The sequence below is a fragment of the Pseudophryne corroboree genome, chromosome 7 (assembly GCF_028390025.1).
Source record: "Pseudophryne corroboree isolate aPseCor3 chromosome 7, aPseCor3.hap2, whole genome shotgun sequence".
Classification (NCBI taxonomy): Eukaryota; Metazoa; Chordata; class Amphibia; order Anura; family Myobatrachidae; genus Pseudophryne; species Pseudophryne corroboree.
The window spans coordinates 268584810-268604166 of record NC_086450.1 but is presented as its reverse complement, the minus strand read 5'-3'; the positions used below and the strand labels follow the sequence as shown (position 1 = coordinate 268604166).

General features: G+C 45.8%; 1 protein-coding gene across 6 annotated transcripts in view; it reads right to left on the bottom strand.

Annotated features, from left to right (window-relative positions):
* The window catches only part of HECW2 (HECT, C2 and WW domain containing E3 ubiquitin protein ligase 2), a 1325610-nt gene that overhangs the window by 613775 nt on the left and 692478 nt on the right, over window positions 1-19357 (bottom strand). The window lies entirely within an intron of this gene.

Here is a 19357-nt window from a genome sequence, read left to right as displayed (position 1 = left end):
ATCATTTGTGAGTATGGAAGACCAAGCTTTAGTCCTTTGGGGTGACAGCTTGCATTATGCAAGAAGGTGTTCCTGTCTGTCGGTTTGGTGAACACAGTGGTGTGGATGTTTGTGTTCACAATGGATATCCTAACATCAAGGAAGTCTATGGTATGTTGGTCCATTTTGTAGACCAATTTTACAGGACTGGAGGAGATATTGTGAGCATCCAGAATGCTCTGCAATGTCGCTTGTGGACCTTTCCATATAATGAACAGATCGTCTATATACCTCTTGTATAGGATGATATTGGATGAGACGTTGAGATCTGAAAAGAAGATGTCCTGTTCCACTTGTACCATGTATATGTTGGCATAGGTGGGGGCCACGGCCGATCCCATGGCACACCCCCTCTGTTGTAAATAAAACTTGTTGTCGAACAAAAAGAAATTTTTTGTTAATACAAGTTCCAGCAAATGAACCAGAATCTCACTATGTGCTGGATCAATTTTCAGCTCATTCAGCAGAACTTTGTTAACTGCATGGAGGCCCTCAGAGTATGGTATAATTGTGTATAAACTGGTAACATCGGCTGTTACCAGCCATGCATCAGGAGGAATGGGTCCAATTTCACTTAATTGATTGAGTAAAGCTGTAGTGTCCATCAGAGTATGGGGATGTTGTTGGACATACGGCTGCAGTATGGAATCCAGCAATACTGAGGTAGGTTGGAATAGTGAGCCCCTGGCCGCGATGATTGGTCGCCCTGGAGGAGGGTTGATGCCCTTGTGGATCTTAGGGACTGTATATAGGATAGGGACCACTGGGTGTTCTGGGAGTAGTAATTTCATAATTTCCTCTGTGATGATCCCTGCATCACAGGCCCTCAGTAGTGCTTCTTTGAGTTCTTTCAGGAATGTTGACGTAGGGTTGCCATTCAATCTTGTGTACACACCCGGTTCCTCCAATTGATGATAAATTTCTGCCCGGTAATCACAGACATCTTGCAGGACGATGGCTCCGCCCTTGTCTGCCGGGCGAATAATTATTTGCTTATTCTGTGATAGATTATGGAGAGCTTCTGATTCAGACTTAGATAGATTGTGCTTAAAAACCTTATTGGTTGCTGTGAGATGTTGCGATTCAAGATCCACTAGACGCATATACGTTTTGATGCTGGCGTTGTTTGATAGTGGATCGAAGGTAGATGGTGGTTTGAATTGAATCAGTTTGGAAGGTATATTGCTGGAACTTTGCATGGTTGTCTCAGCAAAGTGCTCCTTCAATTTCAGCTTACGATGGAGCTGATTTTTAGCCACTTGCCAATCTAATTCATCAATTGGGGTTGCTGGGATAAATGATAGACCTTTGGATAGTAAACTACGTTCACTAGAAGAGAGTTCGTGATGGGATAAGTTGACTATTACCTCCGCTTGTTTGGCGCGGGTGGTTTCTTTCCAGCCGCGGCTACGTTTGTATTGGCCCCCTCTGCGTGTTGCTTTGCTCTGCGTGGTCTTGCTTCGCGAGTACCAACTCCTAAAGGGGCAACTCCCTTAGAGGGTAAGTCCTGGTCACTATTCGTACTCTGGCCTTCCGCTGATGTGTCAGTATCCATGTCAGTTCGTGGATAACGTCGTCGTCTGAAGAATGGTTTTCTTTTTGCATCAGGATCATTCCCAGAGAGCCATCTATACACTTGATGGTTCTCATAATCCTGATCTACCTTATCGAATTTTGCTTTTTTGAATTTGATTAGATCCCGCTTATAGATGGCTAATTGATTCTCCAGTTTAGCCAGCCAGTCATTCTCTGAGTCAGCAGTCAGTATGGGAAGATGTTTTGCTTCGTAATTATTGATTTTTTGTTTGGAGTTGTCTACCTCCAAATTAGCTTGCTCAATTACTAACAGCATGAGATCTGCTGAGCACTTATTCAAAATGGAGACCCATTTGCGGCAAAATGCCGGATTGAATCTACCAATGGTGGGACAATTCCTCACCCTAAATCCCCTAGGGATTTTTTTAGCCCGGTAATAATCACTCAGTGTGATCGCATGATAAGTGAAGTCAATTTCTTTCTTTTTCATGCGAAGTAGATCTCTGTATATTGCTTCTGGAGCCAGTGCTTCAGCCTGAGTCCACAGTTGTTCTTTGTGCAATATAGCTTCAGTGTCTGATTCAGAGTAGCTGAAGTGTTCCTGTAAGGGAATCAAAGCTGGATTGAAAAGGTTCTCGTCTCCTTGTGATGAATGCTCCATGGTAATGTTTCCCAGGAGTGCTGTGCCGGGTTCCGTGAACAAAAGTGAAAGTGATTATTGTATGCACACAATAATCCAAATTGATTTCCAGATGCAAGTAGATGAACTGTTTGGTAGTAACTCCGTTGGTTGCCTTGACCTGCTGGGTTCCCTGTGGTCTGGGAACACTGCTGATATAAATAGGAGACGGTCCGGCACTCCAATAACTAATGCACTGGTGCCCTCACTTTCCGAGGGGTAAATGCATTCTGAACAGTGTGCGGCACTCAGGTTTGCAGAAGAAAATCACCTACCACGGACTATCAACGTTTCAATTTTAATGAAAAAATTGTCATCAGGATAAACACAATGATTAAAAACTCACCTTATATCCCAGACACCAAAGTGAAGTGAAGTGTGCATCGCTCGCCCGGCGGGGACCCGCTCGGCCGTGGAGGCGCTGAATGATGACGTCATCGCGTATTGCGCGATGCACGTCAGTGACCCGTCACCATGGAAACCCGGTGTATACTAACTGGGAAAGACAAAATAACATGGATATACAGTTGCTGTGTGTAAATACACACAAAGCTGGGTCAACAAGTGTAAAAATGTCAAGGAGGATACATGCCTATAAGGATATGAGAAATTGAATAAATGTTAAAATGTCCATCTGTAATATGGGTGTAAATGTGTTGACACGGAAGGAGCCATAGAGCTCACCGCTAGTGTACATGCTAGGTAGTGAATGTCTGAAAGCACTGGGGCCAAGCCCTGGTCGTAAGATGTGCTGATCATAAAATGTTATCAGGTTAATGCAAATACAGATCTAGATAAAAGATCTGTTGCTGTGGCAAGAGAGCTTGCATATTGCTAAAGTATTAAATGAAAATTAGATGTATGCTCAGACAACATGAGCTATGGTAAAGGAGAGGGAGCTATATAATGGTGGGAACAGAACATTAAGAACAGAATGAGGGTAACAGTGGAAATTAGAGACCACAATTAAAAGAAACAAGCTCTCTTGCCACAGCAACAGATCTTTTATCTAGATCTGTATTTGCATTAACCTGATAACATTTTATGATCAGCACATCTTACGACCAGGGCTTGGCCCCAGTGCTTTCAGACATTCACTACCTAGCATGTACACTAGCAGTGAGCTCTATGGCTCCTTCCGTGTCAACACATTTACACCCATATTACAGATGGACATTTTAACATTTATTCAATTTCTCATTATCCTTATAGGCATGTATCCTCCTTGACATTTTTACACTTGTTGACCCAGCTTTGTGTGTATTTACACACAGCAACTGTATATCCATGTTATTTTGTCTTTCCCAGTTAGTATACACCGGGTTTCCATGGTGACGGGTCACTGACGTGCATCGCGCAATACGCGATGACGTCATCATTCAGCGCCTCCACGGCCGAGCGGGTCCCCGCCGGGCGAGCGATGCACACTTCACTTCACTTTGGTGTCTGGGATATAAGGTGAGTTTTTAATCATTGTGTTTATCCTGATGACAATTTTTTCATTAAAATTGAAACGTTGATAGTCCGTGGTAGGTGATTTTCTTCTGCAAACCTGAGTGCCGCACACTGTTCAGAATGCATTTACCCCTCGGAAAGTGAGGGCACCAGGGACCAGTGCATTAGTTATTGGAGTGCCGGACCGTCTCCTATTTATATCAGCAGTGTTCCCAGACCACAGGGAACCCAGCAGGTCAAGGCAACCAACGGAGTTACTACCAAACAGTTCATCTACTTGCATCTGGAAATCAATTTGGATTATTGTGTGCATACAATAATCACTTTCACTTTTGTTCACGGAACCCGGCACAGCACTCCTGGGAAACATTACCATGGAGCATTCATCACAAGGAGACGAGAACCTTTTCAATCCAGCTTTGATTCCCTTACAGGAACACTTCAGCTACTCTGAATCAGACACTGTGTTATGAACCACAGGTAGTGGTTCATTCCTATTTTATGTTTATTTAGTTGTCTTGCATGCCAGGATTTCCCATTGCTCTGTTTTGGATTACTCTTGTCTGCTGCCGCTGGTGAGTCTGTGCAATTGCAGCTTGTTCCCATGTGTTCAGCCTCATCTGGCTGCTGATTGCATCTTGTCAGCTTAGTCGTGCAGCAGGCCAGCTGCTAGAGATAATTAATTAGGCCTCTCTGATATATGCTGGCTCACTGCAGTTAGCAGATGCTGATGATATTCCTAGGTTTGCAGTCTGCTTTAAGTTTGAGCTGGTTCTTGTCAGTCCCTGTGTGGATTCCTGTGTCAGTCCCTGTGTGGATTCCTGTGTCAGTCCCTGTGTCTGATCCCGTGTCCTACCCTGAGTTCCAGTGGATTCTGCCTGTCCTCCAGTTCTGAAAGTCGGTGTCGGCAGCTTCCTGTTTGCCTATGTCAGTTGCAGAAAGTATCCAGTCCTGCTCAAGCCGGTTGTTCCTGTCCTCAGTGGTCCTGTACTCAGAGATTTGTCATCTTTTCCTGGAGTCTGACTGAGCACCTTTAACATCCTGTGGTGTTCGTGAGTCACGGCGCAGCCGTGTGTTGCGGCTTGTCCGCTTACTGTTTATTATTTAGTATATTTGTGTCCTGGAGCTTTTGCGGAGGATTCCGCTCTCCCTGATCCACTCTGGTATCCAGCGGTGCTGGATAGGAGTAACGGATCAGTGGATCTTTGGTTGTCCTTTTCCCTGGCGGCTAGTCCGCACATACCTTTTGATTTAGTTAGTTAGCTTGTAACCCCTGGCCTGGTTGCTTAGTCAGAGGGCCCCTTGTTATCACCCTGTCTCGGATTTCCCTTTGTCTCCCATTAAGACCTGAGGGGGCATCGGGGTTGGGCAGACATAATCCGCCCTTCGAACGCGGCTGCCATGGGCTCAAGCAACCATAGTCTCGCAGGGGATTTCTGATAACACGGGCGAGACAACGGAGTTAGGGCGCCAGGGGTTACTAGGCTTTCCTGCTCCCACAACCAGCATATCTTCCCAGTACTCTGACCTCAGCCATACGATCTCCTCTGGTCTGGAGTACGGGAATCATAACACACTGAAGCTATATTGCACAAAGAACAACTGTGGACTCAGGCTGAAGCACTGGCTCCAGAAGCAATATACAGAGATCTACTTCGCATGAAAAAGAAAGAAATTGACTTCACTTATCATGCGATCACACTGAGTGATTATTACCGGGCTAAAAAAATCCCTAGGGGATTTAGGGTGAGGAATTGTCCCACCATTGGTAGATTCAATCCGGCATTTTGCCGCAAATGGGTCTCCATTTTGAATAAGTGCTCAGCAGATCTCATGCTGTTAGTAATTGAGCAAGCTAATTTGGAGGTAGACAACTCCAAACAAAAAATCAATAATTACGAAGCAAAACATCTTCCCATACTGACTGCTGACTCAGAGAATGACTGGCTGGCTAAACTGGAGAATCAATTAGCCATCTATAAGCGGGATCTAATCAAATTCAAAAAAGCAAAATTCGATAAGGTAGATCAGGATTATGAGAACCATCAAGTGTATAGATGGCTCTCTGGGAATGATCCTGATGCAAAAAGAAAACCATTCTTCAGACGACGACGTTATCCACGAACTGACATGGATACTGACACATCAGCGGAAGGCCAGAGTACGAATAGTGACCAGGACTTACCCTCTAAGGGAGTTGCCCCTTTAGGAGTTGGTACTCGCGAAGCAAGACCACGCAGAGCAAAGCAACACGCAGAGGGGGCCAATACAAACGTAGCCGCGGCTGGAAAGAAACCACCCGCGCCAAACAAGCGGAGGTAATAGTCAACTTATCCCATCACGAACTCTCTTCTAGTGAACGTAGTTTACTATCCAAAGGTCTATCATTTATCCCAGCAACCCCAATTGATGAATTAGATTGGCAAGTGGCTAAAAATCAGCTCCATCGTAAGCTGAAATTGAAGGAGCACTTTGCTGAGACAACCATGCAAAGTTCCAGCAATATACCTTCCAAACTGATTCAATTCAAACCACCATCTACCTTCGATCCACTATCAAACAATGCCAGCATCAAAACGTATATGCGTCTAGTGGATCTTGAATCGCAACATCTCACAGCAACCAATAAGGTTTTTAAGCACAATCTATCTAAGTCTGAATCAGAAGCTCTCCATAATCTATCACAGAATAAGCAAATAATTATTCGCCTGGCAGACAAGGGCGGAGCCATCGTCCTGCAAGATGTCTGTGATTACCGGGCAGAAATTTATCATCAATTGGAGGAACCGGGTGTGTACACAAGATTGAATGGCAACCCTACGTCAACATTCCTGAAAGAACTCAAAGAAGCACTACTGAGGGCCTGTGATGCAGGGATCATCACAGAGGAAATTATGAAAGTACTACTCCCAGAACACCCAGTGGTCCCTATCCTATATACAGTCCCTAAGATCCACAAGGGCATCAACCCTCCTCCAGGGCGACCAATCATCGCGGCCAGGGGCTCACTATTCCAACCTACCTCAGTATTGCTGGATTCCATACTGCAGCCGTATGTCCAACAACATCCCCATACTCTGATGGACACTACAGCTTTACTCAATCAATTAAGTGAAATTGGACCCATTCCTCCTGATGCATGGCTGGTAACAGCCGATGTTACCAGTTTATACACAATTATACCACACTCTGAGGGCCTCCATGCAGTTAACAAAGTTCTGCTGAATGAGCTGAAAATTGATCCAGCACATAGTGAGATTCTGGTTCATTTGCTGGAACTTGTATTAACAAAAAATTTCTTTTTGTTCGACAACAAGTTTTATTTACAACAGAGGGGGTGTGCCATGGGATCGGCCGTGGCCCCCACCTATGCCAACATATACATGGTACAAGTGGAACAGGACATCTTCTTTTCAGATCTCAACGTCTCATCCAATATCATCCTATACAAGAGGTATATAGACGATCTGTTCATTATATGGAAAGGTCCACAAGCGACATTGCAGAGCATTCTGGATGCTCACAATATCTCCTCCAGTCCTGTAAAATTGGTCTACAAAATGGACCAACATACCATAGACTTCCTTGATGTTAGGATATCCATTGTGAACACAAACATCCACACCACTGTGTTCACCAAACCGACAGACAGGAACACCTTCTTGCATAATGCAAGCTGTCACCCCAAAGGACTAAAGCTTGGTCTTCCATACTCACAAATGATAAGGATCCACAGAATCAATTCAGATATAAAGCAAGCAGCTGCTCAAATCGATGAGCTCATTAATCGCTTTATTTTACGTGGATATAACTCTAAGCATCTATATGAGACCAAACTTAAGGTGCTAACCATGAATAGAAATACTCTACTACAGAAGAAGCCAAAAGCTACCACAGCACCCAAGTTCATCTGGAAGAGTACCTTCAATGTGGCCTCAGAGGAAACTAATAAAATAACCAAAAAACACTGGCACCTTATCCAATCTGACAATAAATTGAACCTACAGGATACGAACATCATGCCATGTTACCGTCGGTCTAGAAACCTCAGAGATATACTGGTCAAAACAGATATCTCCACGAGAACCACTATTGACAGACCAACCATTTTCTCAACCTGTAAAAGGGGCTGCTTTAGATGCACGTGCACAACGTGCCAATATCTCATTGCTGGAGACACCTTTCATCATCCACATTTGGGCTATAAAATACCCATCAAATACCATCTAACCTGTGAATCCTCTTTTGTGGTCTATCAAATAATCTGCCCTTGTGGTTTGACTTACATTGGTAAGACGAAGAGGAAGTTTAAAGAAAGAATGACTGTCCACAGATCGGCCATCAGACTGGCCTTGACTAAAGGGAAGAGTGATCAGCCAGTGGCACGCCACTTTATGACTTTTAAGCATTCCTTGGCGAGTTTACGATACCGCATGATTGACCATATACCTGCGAACATTAGAGGTGGAGACAGACACAAAGCCCTGCTGCAATGCGAATCACGGTGGATATTTAAACTGGATGTAATTACACCGAAGGGACTCAATGAAGCACTACCATTGTCTTGTTTCTTTTAATTGTGGTCTCTAATTTCCACTGTTACCCTCATTCTGTTCTTAATGTTCTGTTCCCACCATTATATAGCTCCCTCTCCTTTACCATAGCTCATGTTGTCTGAGCATACATCTAATTTTCATTTAATACTTTAGCAATATGCAAGCTCTCTTGCCACAGCAACAGATCTTTTATCTAGATCTGTATTTGCATTAACCTGATAACATTTTATGATCAGCACATCTTACGACCAGGGCTTGGCCCCAGTGCTTTCAGACATTCACTACCTAGCATGTACACTAGCGGTGAGCTCTATGGCTCCTTCCGTGTCAACACATTTACACCCATATTACAGATGGACATTTCAACATTTATTCAATTTCTCATAATCCTTATAGGCATGTATCCTCCTTGACATTTTTACACTTGTTGACCCAGCTTTGTGTGTATTTACACACAGCAACTGTATATCCATGTTATTTTGTCTTTCCCAGTTAGTATACACCGGGTTTCCATGGTGACGGGTCACTGACGTGCATCGCGCAATACGCGATGACGTCATCATTCAGCGCCTCCACGGCCGAGCGGGTCCCCGCCGGGCGAGCGATGCACACTTCACTTCACTTTGGTGTCTGGGATATAAGGTGAGTTTTTAATCATTGTGTTTATCCTGATGACAATTTTTTCATTAAAATTGAAACGTTGATAGTCCGTGGTAGGTGATTTTCTTCTGCAAACCTGAGTGCCGCACACTGTTCAGAATGTATATATATATATATAATTGTATATAATATATATATATATATATATATATATATATATATATATATATATAATATTGTATACCACCTACCCGTGGTTTTTTTTTTTCATTCTTCTTTATACATACTACTATAGTAGCTTACTGTAGCAGTCTGCGGTGCTGTGCTGACCTGACAGTGTCCAGCAGGTCCGTCATCAGTCATTACATAATAAATATATATAGTACCTGTCCGGCTGCAGTACTAGTGATATTATATTGATTTCATCTCATTATCAATAATTTATCATCCAGTTTAGACTCTATATTAGCAGCAGACACAGTACGTTAGTCCACGGCTGTAGCTACCTCTGTGTCGGCACTCGGCAGTCCATCCATAATTGTATACCACCTACCCGTGTTTTTTTTTTTTTCTTTCTTCTTTGTACATACTACTATAGAGTATAGTAGCTTACTGTAGCAGTCTGCGGTGCTGCTGAGCTGACAGTGTCCAGCAGGTCCGTCATCAGTCATCATTACCTAATAAATATATTATCTACCTGTCCGGCTGCAGTACTAGTGATATTATATATACATACATATATATATTGATTTCATCTCATTATCAATCATCCAGTCTATATTAGCAGCAGACACAGTACGTTAGTCCACGGCTGTAGCTACCTCTGTGTCGGCACTCGGCAGTCCATCCATAATTGTATACCACCTACCCGTGGTTTTTTTTTTTCTTTCTTCTTTGTACATACTACTATAGTATAGTAGCTTACTGTAGCAGTCTGCGGTGCTGCTGAGCTGACAGTGTCCAGCAGGTCCGTCATCAGTCATCATTACCTAATAAATATATTATCTACCTGTCCGGCTGCAGTACTAGTGATATTATATATACATACATATATATATTGATTTCATATCATTATCATCCAGTCTATATTAGCAGCAGACACAGTACGTTAGTCCACGGCTGTAGCTACCTCTGTGTCGGCACTCGGCAGTCCATCCATAATTGTATACCACCTACCCGTGGTTTTTTTTTCTTTCTTCTTTGTACATACTACTATAGTATAGTAGCTTACTGTAGCAGTCTGCGGTGCTGCTGAGCTGACAGTGTCCAGCAGGTCCGTCATCAGTCATCATTACCTAATAAATATATTATCTACCTGTCCGGCTACAGTACATACATACATATATATATTGATTTCATATCATTATCATCCAGTCTATATTAGCAGCAGACACAGTACGGTAGTCCACGGCTGTAGCTACCTCTGTGTCGGCACTCGGCAGTCCATCCATAATTGTATACCACCTACCCGTGGTTTTTTTTTTCTTTCTTCTTTGTACATACTACTATAGTATAGTAGCTTACTGTAGCAGTCTGCGGTGCTGCTGAGCTGACAGTGTCCAGCAGGTCCGTCATCAGTCATCATTACCTAATAAATATATTATCTACCTGTCCGGCTGCAGTACTAGTGATATTATATATACATACATATATATATTGATTTCATATCATTATCATCCAGTCTATATTAGCAGCAGACACAGTACGTTAGTCCACGGCTGTAGCTACCTCTGTGTCGGCACTCGGCAGTCCATCCATAAGTATACTAGTATCCATCCATCTCCATTGTTTACCTGAGGTGCCTTTTAGTTGTGCCTATTAAAATATGGAGAACAAAAATGTTGAGGTTCCAAAATTAGGGAAAGATCAAGATCCACTTCCACCTCGTGCTGAAGCTGCTGCCACTAGTCATGGCCGAGACGATGAAATGCCAGCAACGTCGTCTGCCAAGGCCGATGCCCAATGTCATAGTACAGAGCATGTCAAATCCAAAACACCAAATATCAGTAAAAAAAGGACTCCAAAACCTAAAATAAAATTGTCGGAGGAGAAGCGTAAACTTGCCAATATGCCATTTACCACACGGAGTGGCAAGGAACGGCTGAGGCCCTGGCCTATGTTCATGGCTAGTGGTTCAGCTTCACATGAGGATGGAAGCACTCAGCCTCTCGCTAGAAAAATGAAAAGACTCAAGCTGGCAAAAGCAGTAGCACCGCAAAGAACTGTGCGTTCTTCGAAATCCCAAATCCACAAGGAGAGTCCGACTCCAATTGTGTCGGTTGCGATGCCTGACCTTCCCAACACTGGACGTGAAGAGCATGCGCCTTCCACCATTTGCACGCCCCCTGCAAGTGCTGGAAGGAGCACCCGCAGCCCAGTTCCTGATAGTCAGATTGAAGATGTCAGTGTTGAAGTACACCAGGATGAGGAGGATATGGGTGTTGCTGGCGCTGGGGAGGAAATTGACCAGGAGGATTCTGATGGTGAGGTGGTTTGTTTAAGTCAGGCACCCGGGGAGACACCTGTTGTCCGTGGGAGGAATATGGCCACTGACATGCCTGGTGAAAATACCAAAAAAATCAGCTCTTCGGTGTGGAAGTATTTCAACAGAAATGCGGACAACAGGTGTCAAGCCGTGTGTTGCCTTTGTCAAGCTGTAATAAGTAGGGGTAAGGACGTTAACCACCTCGGAACATCCTCCCTTATACGTCACCTGCAGCGCATTCATAATAAGTCAGTGACAAGTTCAAAAACTTTGGGTGACAGCGGAAGCAGTCCACTGACCAGTAAATCCCTTCCTCTTGTAACCAAGCTCACGCAAACCACCCCACCAACTCCCTCAGTGTCAATTTCCTCCTTCCCCAGGAATGCCAATAGTCCTGCAGGCCATGTCACTGGCAATTCTGACGATTCCTCTCCTGCCTGGGATTCCTCCGATGCATCCTTGCGTGTAACGCCTACTGCTGCTGGCGCTGCTGTTGTTGCTGCTGGGAGTCGATGGTCATCCCAGAGGGGAAGTCGTAAGACCACTTTTACTACTTCCACCAAGCAATTGACTGTCCAACAGTCCTTTGCGAGGAAGATGAAATATCACAGCAGTCATCCTACTGCAAAGCGGATAACTGAGGCCTTGGCATCCTGGGTGGTGAGAAACGTGGTTCCGGTATCCATCATTACTGCAGAGCCAACTAGAGACTTGTTGGAGGTACTGTGTCCCCGGTACCAAATACCATCTAGGTTCCATTTCTCTAGGCAGGCGATACCGAAAATGTACACAGACCTCAGAAAAAGAGTCACCAGTGTCCTAAAAAATGCAGCTGTACCCAATGTCCACTTAACCACGGACATGTGGACAAGTGGAGCAGGGCAGGGTCAGGACTATATGACTGTGACAGCCCACTGGGTAGATGTATGGACTCCCGCCGCAAGAACAGCAGCGGCGGCACCAGTAGCAGCATCTCGCAAACGCCAACTCTTTCTAGGCAGGCTACGCTTTGTATCACCGGTTTCCAGAATACGCACACAGCTGAAAACCTCTTACGGCAACTGAGGAAGATCATCGCGGAATGGCTTACCCCAATTGGACTCTCCTGTGGATTTGTGGCATCGGACAACGCCAGCAATATTGTGTGTGCATTAAATATGGGCAAATTCCAGCACGTCCCATGTTTTGCACATACCTTGAATTTGGTGGTGCAGAATTATTTAAAAAACGACGGGCGTGCAAGAGATGCTGTCGGTGGCCAGAAGAATTGCGGGACACTTTCGGCGTACAGGCACCACGTACAGAAGACTGGAGCACCACCAAAAACTACTGAACCTGCCCTGCCATCATCTGAAGCAAGAAGTGGTAACGAGGTGGAATTCAACCCTCTATATGCTTCAGAGGTTGGAGGAGCAGCAAAAGGCCATTCAAGCCTATACAATTGAGCACGATATAGGAGGTGGAATGCACCTGTCTCAAGCGCAGTGGAGAATGATTTCAACGTTGTGCAAGGTTCTGATGCCCTTTGAACTTGCCACACGTGAAGTCAGTTCAGACACTGCCAGCCTGAGTCAGGTCATTCCCCTCATCAGGCTTTTGCAGAAGAAGCTGGAGACATTGAAGGAGGAGCTAACACGGAGCGATTCCGCTAGGCATGTGGGACTTGTGGATGGAGCCCTTAATTCGCTTAACAAGGATTCACGGGTGGTCAATCTGTTGAAATCAGAGCACTACATTTTGGCCACCGTGCTCGATCCTAGATTTAAAGCCTACCTTGGATCTCTCTTTCCGGCAGACACAAGTCTGCTGGGGTTGAAAGACCTGCTGGTGACAAAATTGTCAAGTCAAGCGGAACGCGACCTGTCAACATCTCCTCCTTCACATTCTCCCGCAACTGGGGGTGCGAGGAAAAGGCACAGAATTCCGAGCCCACCCGCTGGCGGTGATGCAGGGCAGTCTGGAGCGACTGCTGATCCTGACATCTGGTCCGGACTGAAGGACCTGACAACGATTACGGACATGTCGTCTACTGTCACTGCATATGATTCTCTCAACATTGAAAGAATGGTGGAGGATTATATGAGTGACCGCATCCAAGTAGGCACGTCACACAGTCCGTACTTATACTGGCAGGAAAAAGAGGCAATTTGGAGGCCCTTGCACAAACTGGCTTTATTCTACCTAAGTTGTCCTCCCACAAGTGTGTACTCCGAAAGAGTGTTTAGTGCCGCCGCTCACCTTGTCAGCAATCGGCGTACGAGGTTACATCCAGAAAATGTGGAGAAGATGATGTTCATTAAAATTAATTATAATCAATTCCTCCGTGGAGACATTGACCAGCAGCAATTGCCTCCACAAAGTACACAGGGAGCTGAGATGGTGGATTCCAGTGGGGACGAATTGATAATCTGTGAGGAGGGGGATGTACACGGTGATATATCGGAGGATGATGATGAGGTGGACATCTTGCCTCTGTAGAGCCAGTTTGTGCAAGGAGAGATTAATTGCTTCTTTTTTGGTGGGGGTCCAAACCAACCCGTCATTTCAGTCACAGTCGTGTGGCAGACCCTGTCACTGAAATGATGGGTTGGTTAAAGTGTGCATGTCCTGTTTATACAACATAAGGGTGGGTGGGAGGGCCCAAGGACAATTCCATCTTGCACCTCTTTTTTCTTTAATTTTTCTTTGCGTCATGTGCTGTTTGTGGAATGTTTTTTGGAAGGGCCATCCTGCGTGACACTGCAGTGCCACTCCTAGATGGGCCCGGTGTTTGTGTCGGCCACTAGGGTCGCTTATCTTACTCACACAGCTACCTCATTGCGCCTCTTTTTTTCTTTGCGTCATGTGCTGTTTAGGGAGGGTTTTTTGGAAGGGACATCCTGCGTGACACTGCAGTGCCACTCCTAGATGGGCCCGGTGTTTGTGTCGGCCACTAGGGTCGCTTATCTTACTCACACAGCTACCTCATTGCGCCTCTTTTTTTCTTTGCGTCATGTGCTGTTTGGGGAGGGTTTTTTGGAAGGGACATCCTGCGTGACACTGCAGTGCCACTCCTAGATGGGCCCGGTGTTTGTGTCGGCCACTAGGGTCGCTTATCTTACTCACACAGCTACCTCATTGCGCCTCTTTTTTTCTTTGCGTCATGTGCTGTTTGGGGAGGGTTTTTTGGAAGGGACATCCTGCGTGACACTGCAGTGCCACTCCTAGATGGGCCCGGTGTTTGTGTCGGCCACTAGGGTCGCTTATCTTACTCACACAGCTACCTCATTGCGCCTCTTTTTTTCTTTGCGTCATGTGCTGTTTGGGGAGGGTTTTTTGGAAGGGCCATCCTGCATGACACTGCAGTGCCACTCCTAGATGGGCCCGGTGTTTGTGTCGGCCACTAGGGTCGCTTATCTTACTCACACAGCTACCTCATTGCGCCTCTTTTTTTCTTTGCGTCATGTGCTGTTTGGGGAGGGTTTTTTGGAAGGGCCATCCTGCGTGACACTGCAGTGCCACTCCTAGATGGGCCCGGTGTTTGTGTCGGCCACTAGGGTCGCTTATCTTACTCACACAGCTACCTCATTGCGCCTCTTTTTTTCTTTGCGTCATGTGCTGTTTGGGGAGGGTTTTTTGGAAGGGCCATCCTGCGTGACACTGCAGTGACACTCCTAGATGGGCCCGGTGTTTGTGTCGGCCACTAGGGTCGCTTATCTTACTCACACAGCTACCTCATTGCGCCTCTTTTTTTCTTTGCGTCATGTGCTGTTTGGGGAGGGTTTTTTGGAAGGGCCATCCTGCGTGACACTGCAGTGCCACTCCTAGATGGGCCCGGTGTTTGTGTCGGCCACTAGGGTCGCTTATCTTACTCACACAGCTACCTCATTGCGCCTCTTTTTTTCTTTGCGTCATGTGCTGTTTGGGGAGGGTTTTTTGGAAGGGACATCCTGCGTGACACTGCAGTGCCACTCCTAGATGGGCCCGGTGTTTGTGTCGGCCACTAGGGTCGCTTATCTTACTCACACAGCTACCTCATTGCGCCTCTTTTTTTCTTTGCGTCATGTGCTGTTTGGGGAGGGTTTTTTGGAAGGGACATCCTGCGTGACACTGCAGTGCCACTCCTAGATGGGCCCGGTGTTTGTGTCGGCCACTAGGGTCGCTTAGCTTAGTCATCCAGCGACCTAGGTGCAAATTTTAGGACTAAAAATAATATTGTGAGGTGTGAGGTATTCAGAATAGACTGAAAATGAGTGTAAATTATGGTTTTTGAGGTTAATAATACTTTGGGATCAAAATGACCCCCAAATTCTATGATTTAAGCTGTTTTTTAGTGTTTTTTAAAAAAAACACCCGAATCCAAAACACACCCGAATCCGACAAAAAAAATTCGGTGAGGTTTTGCCAAAACGCGGTCGTACCCAAAACACGGCCGCGGAACCGAACCCAAAACCAAAACACAAAACCCGAAAAATTTCCGGCGCTCATCTCTACTAGTTACTGCTTGCAGAGGCTGGCCCGCGGTTTCTGCCGGCGCCGTATTTGATTGTCGCTGGCCAGCCTGTCACTCACTACTGTGCTGCCCCACATCATAGCACAGGAGGAGGGAGAAGGGAGGCTGCTGAGAGACACAAAATGAGTGGCACAGAGTGAAGGGGTAACAGAGTGAAGGAGTGGCCAAACACACAGATATATTATATATATATATATATATATATATAGATATACATATATATATATAAATATATATATATATGTGTGTGTGTAAAACACACACAGCCTCCTCCGCCGACCACAGCCTCCTCTGCCGACCACAGCCTCCTCTGCACCGCTGCTGCTGAACACAGCCTCCTCTGCCGACCACAGCCTCCTCTGCACCGCTGCTGCTGATCACAGCCTCCTCCGCCGACCACAGCCTTCTCTGCACCGCTGAAGCCGGTCACAGCCTCCTCCGCCGACCACAGTCTTCTCTGCACTGCCGCTGCCGACCACAGCCTCCTCTGCACCGCTGCTGCTGATCACAGCCTCCTCCGCCGACCACAGCCTTCTCTGCACCGCTGAAGCAGATCACAGCCTCCTCCGCCGACCACAGTCTTTTCTGCACTGCCGCTGCCGACCACAGCCTCCTCTGCACCGCTGCTGCTGATCACAGCCTCCTCCGCCGACCACAGCCTCCTCCTCCAAACCGCTGCTCATTAGGTAATCTAACCCTGCTGCCTTTCTCTCTCTCTACTGTATGTCCTTGCTGTCTCTCTGTCACTCTCCCTGTCCCCGCTGTCACTCTCCCTGTCCCTATGTCCCCGCTGTCACTGTCCCTGAATTTTGGCTCATACTGTGTGGCGTAATGTGAATTTCGGCTCATACTGTGTGGCGTAATATGAATTTTGGCTCATACTGTGTGGCGTAATGTGAATTTGGCTAATACTGTGTGGCATAATGTGAATTTGGCTCATACTGTGTGGCGTAATATGAATTTCGGCTCATACTGTGTGGCGTAATGTGAATTTCAGCTCATACTGTGTGGCGTAATGTGAATTTCAGCTCATACTGTGTGGCGTAATGTGAATTTCAGCTCATACTGTGTGGCGTAATATGAATTTCGGCTCATACCGTATGGTGTAATGTGAATTTCGGCTCATACTGTGTGGTGTAATGTGAATTTCGGCTCATACCGTATGGTGTAATGTGAATTTCGGCTCATACTGTGTGGCGTAATGTGAATTTCGGCTCATACTGTGTGGCGTAATGTGAATTTCAGCTCATATTGTGTGGCGTAATGTGAATTTCGGCTCATACCGTATGGTGTAATATGAATTTCGGCTCATACTGTTTGGTGTAATGTGAATTTTCACTTCGATCTACAGTATGGTGTCCAATCATGTTAGCTATTATTATTATTATCCCCTTTGGCTATTGTGCATATATATAGGTATATACAGATATATATAGTGTTTGTGACATATATTTGGGTTGGGGCCACATTACCGGCGGCCGGGATCACATAACTATATTCCATATATTTTTCGTACAGTATGCTGCAGCATGTGTGGTGAGATGGTCACTATAATGTCACGCCAGCTGCTGGCTACTAACAAGTCATTGCCAGCCAGAATATTTAATTTCTGTGTTTTTTTTGTTTTGTTTTGGTAAATGCCATTTTCTATTTATTACACTTCTGAATGTTTTTATAATGAGAGAGATCCGCAGATAGAAGGGGAGTGACATTATGTAAATATGCATGACCCGTTTGTAGTTATTTTCTACAGCAAGCATCACTACGGCATAGTATACAGCATTACAGGCCTGATCAGAGTCTGACCAGCGGTGATGTTGAACGCAGTGGAGTGATGATTTTCATCTGAGTTGCGCTGCACATACATCCCGATGGTGTTTGTACAGATGTGCAGTACAGATACAGACATACGCACAATGTAGTGTATTAGAAATGTGTTGGGCGTTACAGGGGGGTGGCCAATCAGATGCAGATGTAACATAGTATGGGAGTGTTGCTTATAGAGATGCTGATTTGCTCACATTGGAGGCCATACTCATAGGGATGATCTGCCCCTAGCATAGTGTTGGTGAAAGTTACGATGGTGCGACCAAAGGTGGCATCTAAAAATGCACAACACACAATTGCAGCATCTGTAGATACTGAAAGTGGGTATCTCTGTTCTTGCATATTTGGATGCATGGATGGACATGGATGCAGGGAAAGGCATTGTAGTGTCACTAGCATAAAGTCACAGGCGCAATTGCAGCAAAAGATGCAAGGAAGGCTTCAACTGCATCCAACTCAGAATCAGACCATATGAGTAGGGATCCCACCCCATCGACAGATCTCACCTCTTCAACAGACCCCGCCCCCTTTAGGGCTGCTACCAGAAATTTCCCGGGCTGCTTTTCCATCCCAATCCGCCCCTGGTCAGCTTAGCCCATGGTGGTCCCAGCCGGCGGCTAGCAGCAGCCTCATCAACGTGACAGGTCCCAAGCTCCTCCTCTGGCCACAGCAGCGCCTCCATCCCTGGAAGTCCCGGGATCTTTTCACAGGGCATCCTTCTACTCCTCCCCTTCCTCGATGGCCCCGCCCCCAGGTCTGAGGTCTTCTCACAAGGCAGTGGCACTGATTTCCCGCGGTGCTCTGGATGCAGCAGGAGCACCATAGAAAGAAGATATTTTGTCTCATTCTGCCCCAAGTTAAAACAGGTGTGTTGAAATGGTGTGTAAAGGACTTATAATAAAAATGAATAAATATAAGGTTAATAAATATATGGGGGTTATTATTATTATTATTATTATGATGGGGGGTAGTCATTATGGGGGGTGAAAGGGTTAAGATCAAGAGCTGTTGCTTTAATTGGAGTTAAAGAAGATGAAATACTTATTTTGATTGTAGTGAGGGAGGTAATAAGGGGGTTAACCATTAGCCCTCCGTAATCCTTTAATTGAATGAATATATTAACCCCCTCATTACCTCCCTCACTACAATCAAAATAAGTATTTCATCTTCATCTAGTTAATATCCCGGTTGTCGGGATCCCGGTATTCAGGATTTCGACAGCCAGGAATGCCGACAGCACTCTCCAAGGCTATTCCCACTTGTGGGTGTCCTCAACACCCATAGAGTGTGAATAAAACCTGGCGCATGGCGAGAACAGCAAGCCCGCAAGGGGACTCTTTGCGCTCACCCCGCTGCCGGTATTCTGGCAGCCGGGATGCCGTGGTCAGTATATTGACACCCAGCATCCTGTCCGCTGGGAGATCATTACCATCCCATAAGGATATACAGATATAGCCACGCTCATTGTTGCCGCAATGCATACGAACGGCGTATGCATCGCGGCAGTGCGCATATGCACTGCACTGTGGCTAAGTGCAGTCAGCGATGACACCATAGTAGTCAATGGCATGTGCGTGCGTACGCTTCATGCGCCATAGACGTGGGCACACTAGTCGCACCACGCATCATGGCAACAATGAGCTTGGCTACAGGTGTAGGGTAATGAGTGCCAAGGTTCTATAAAAAAA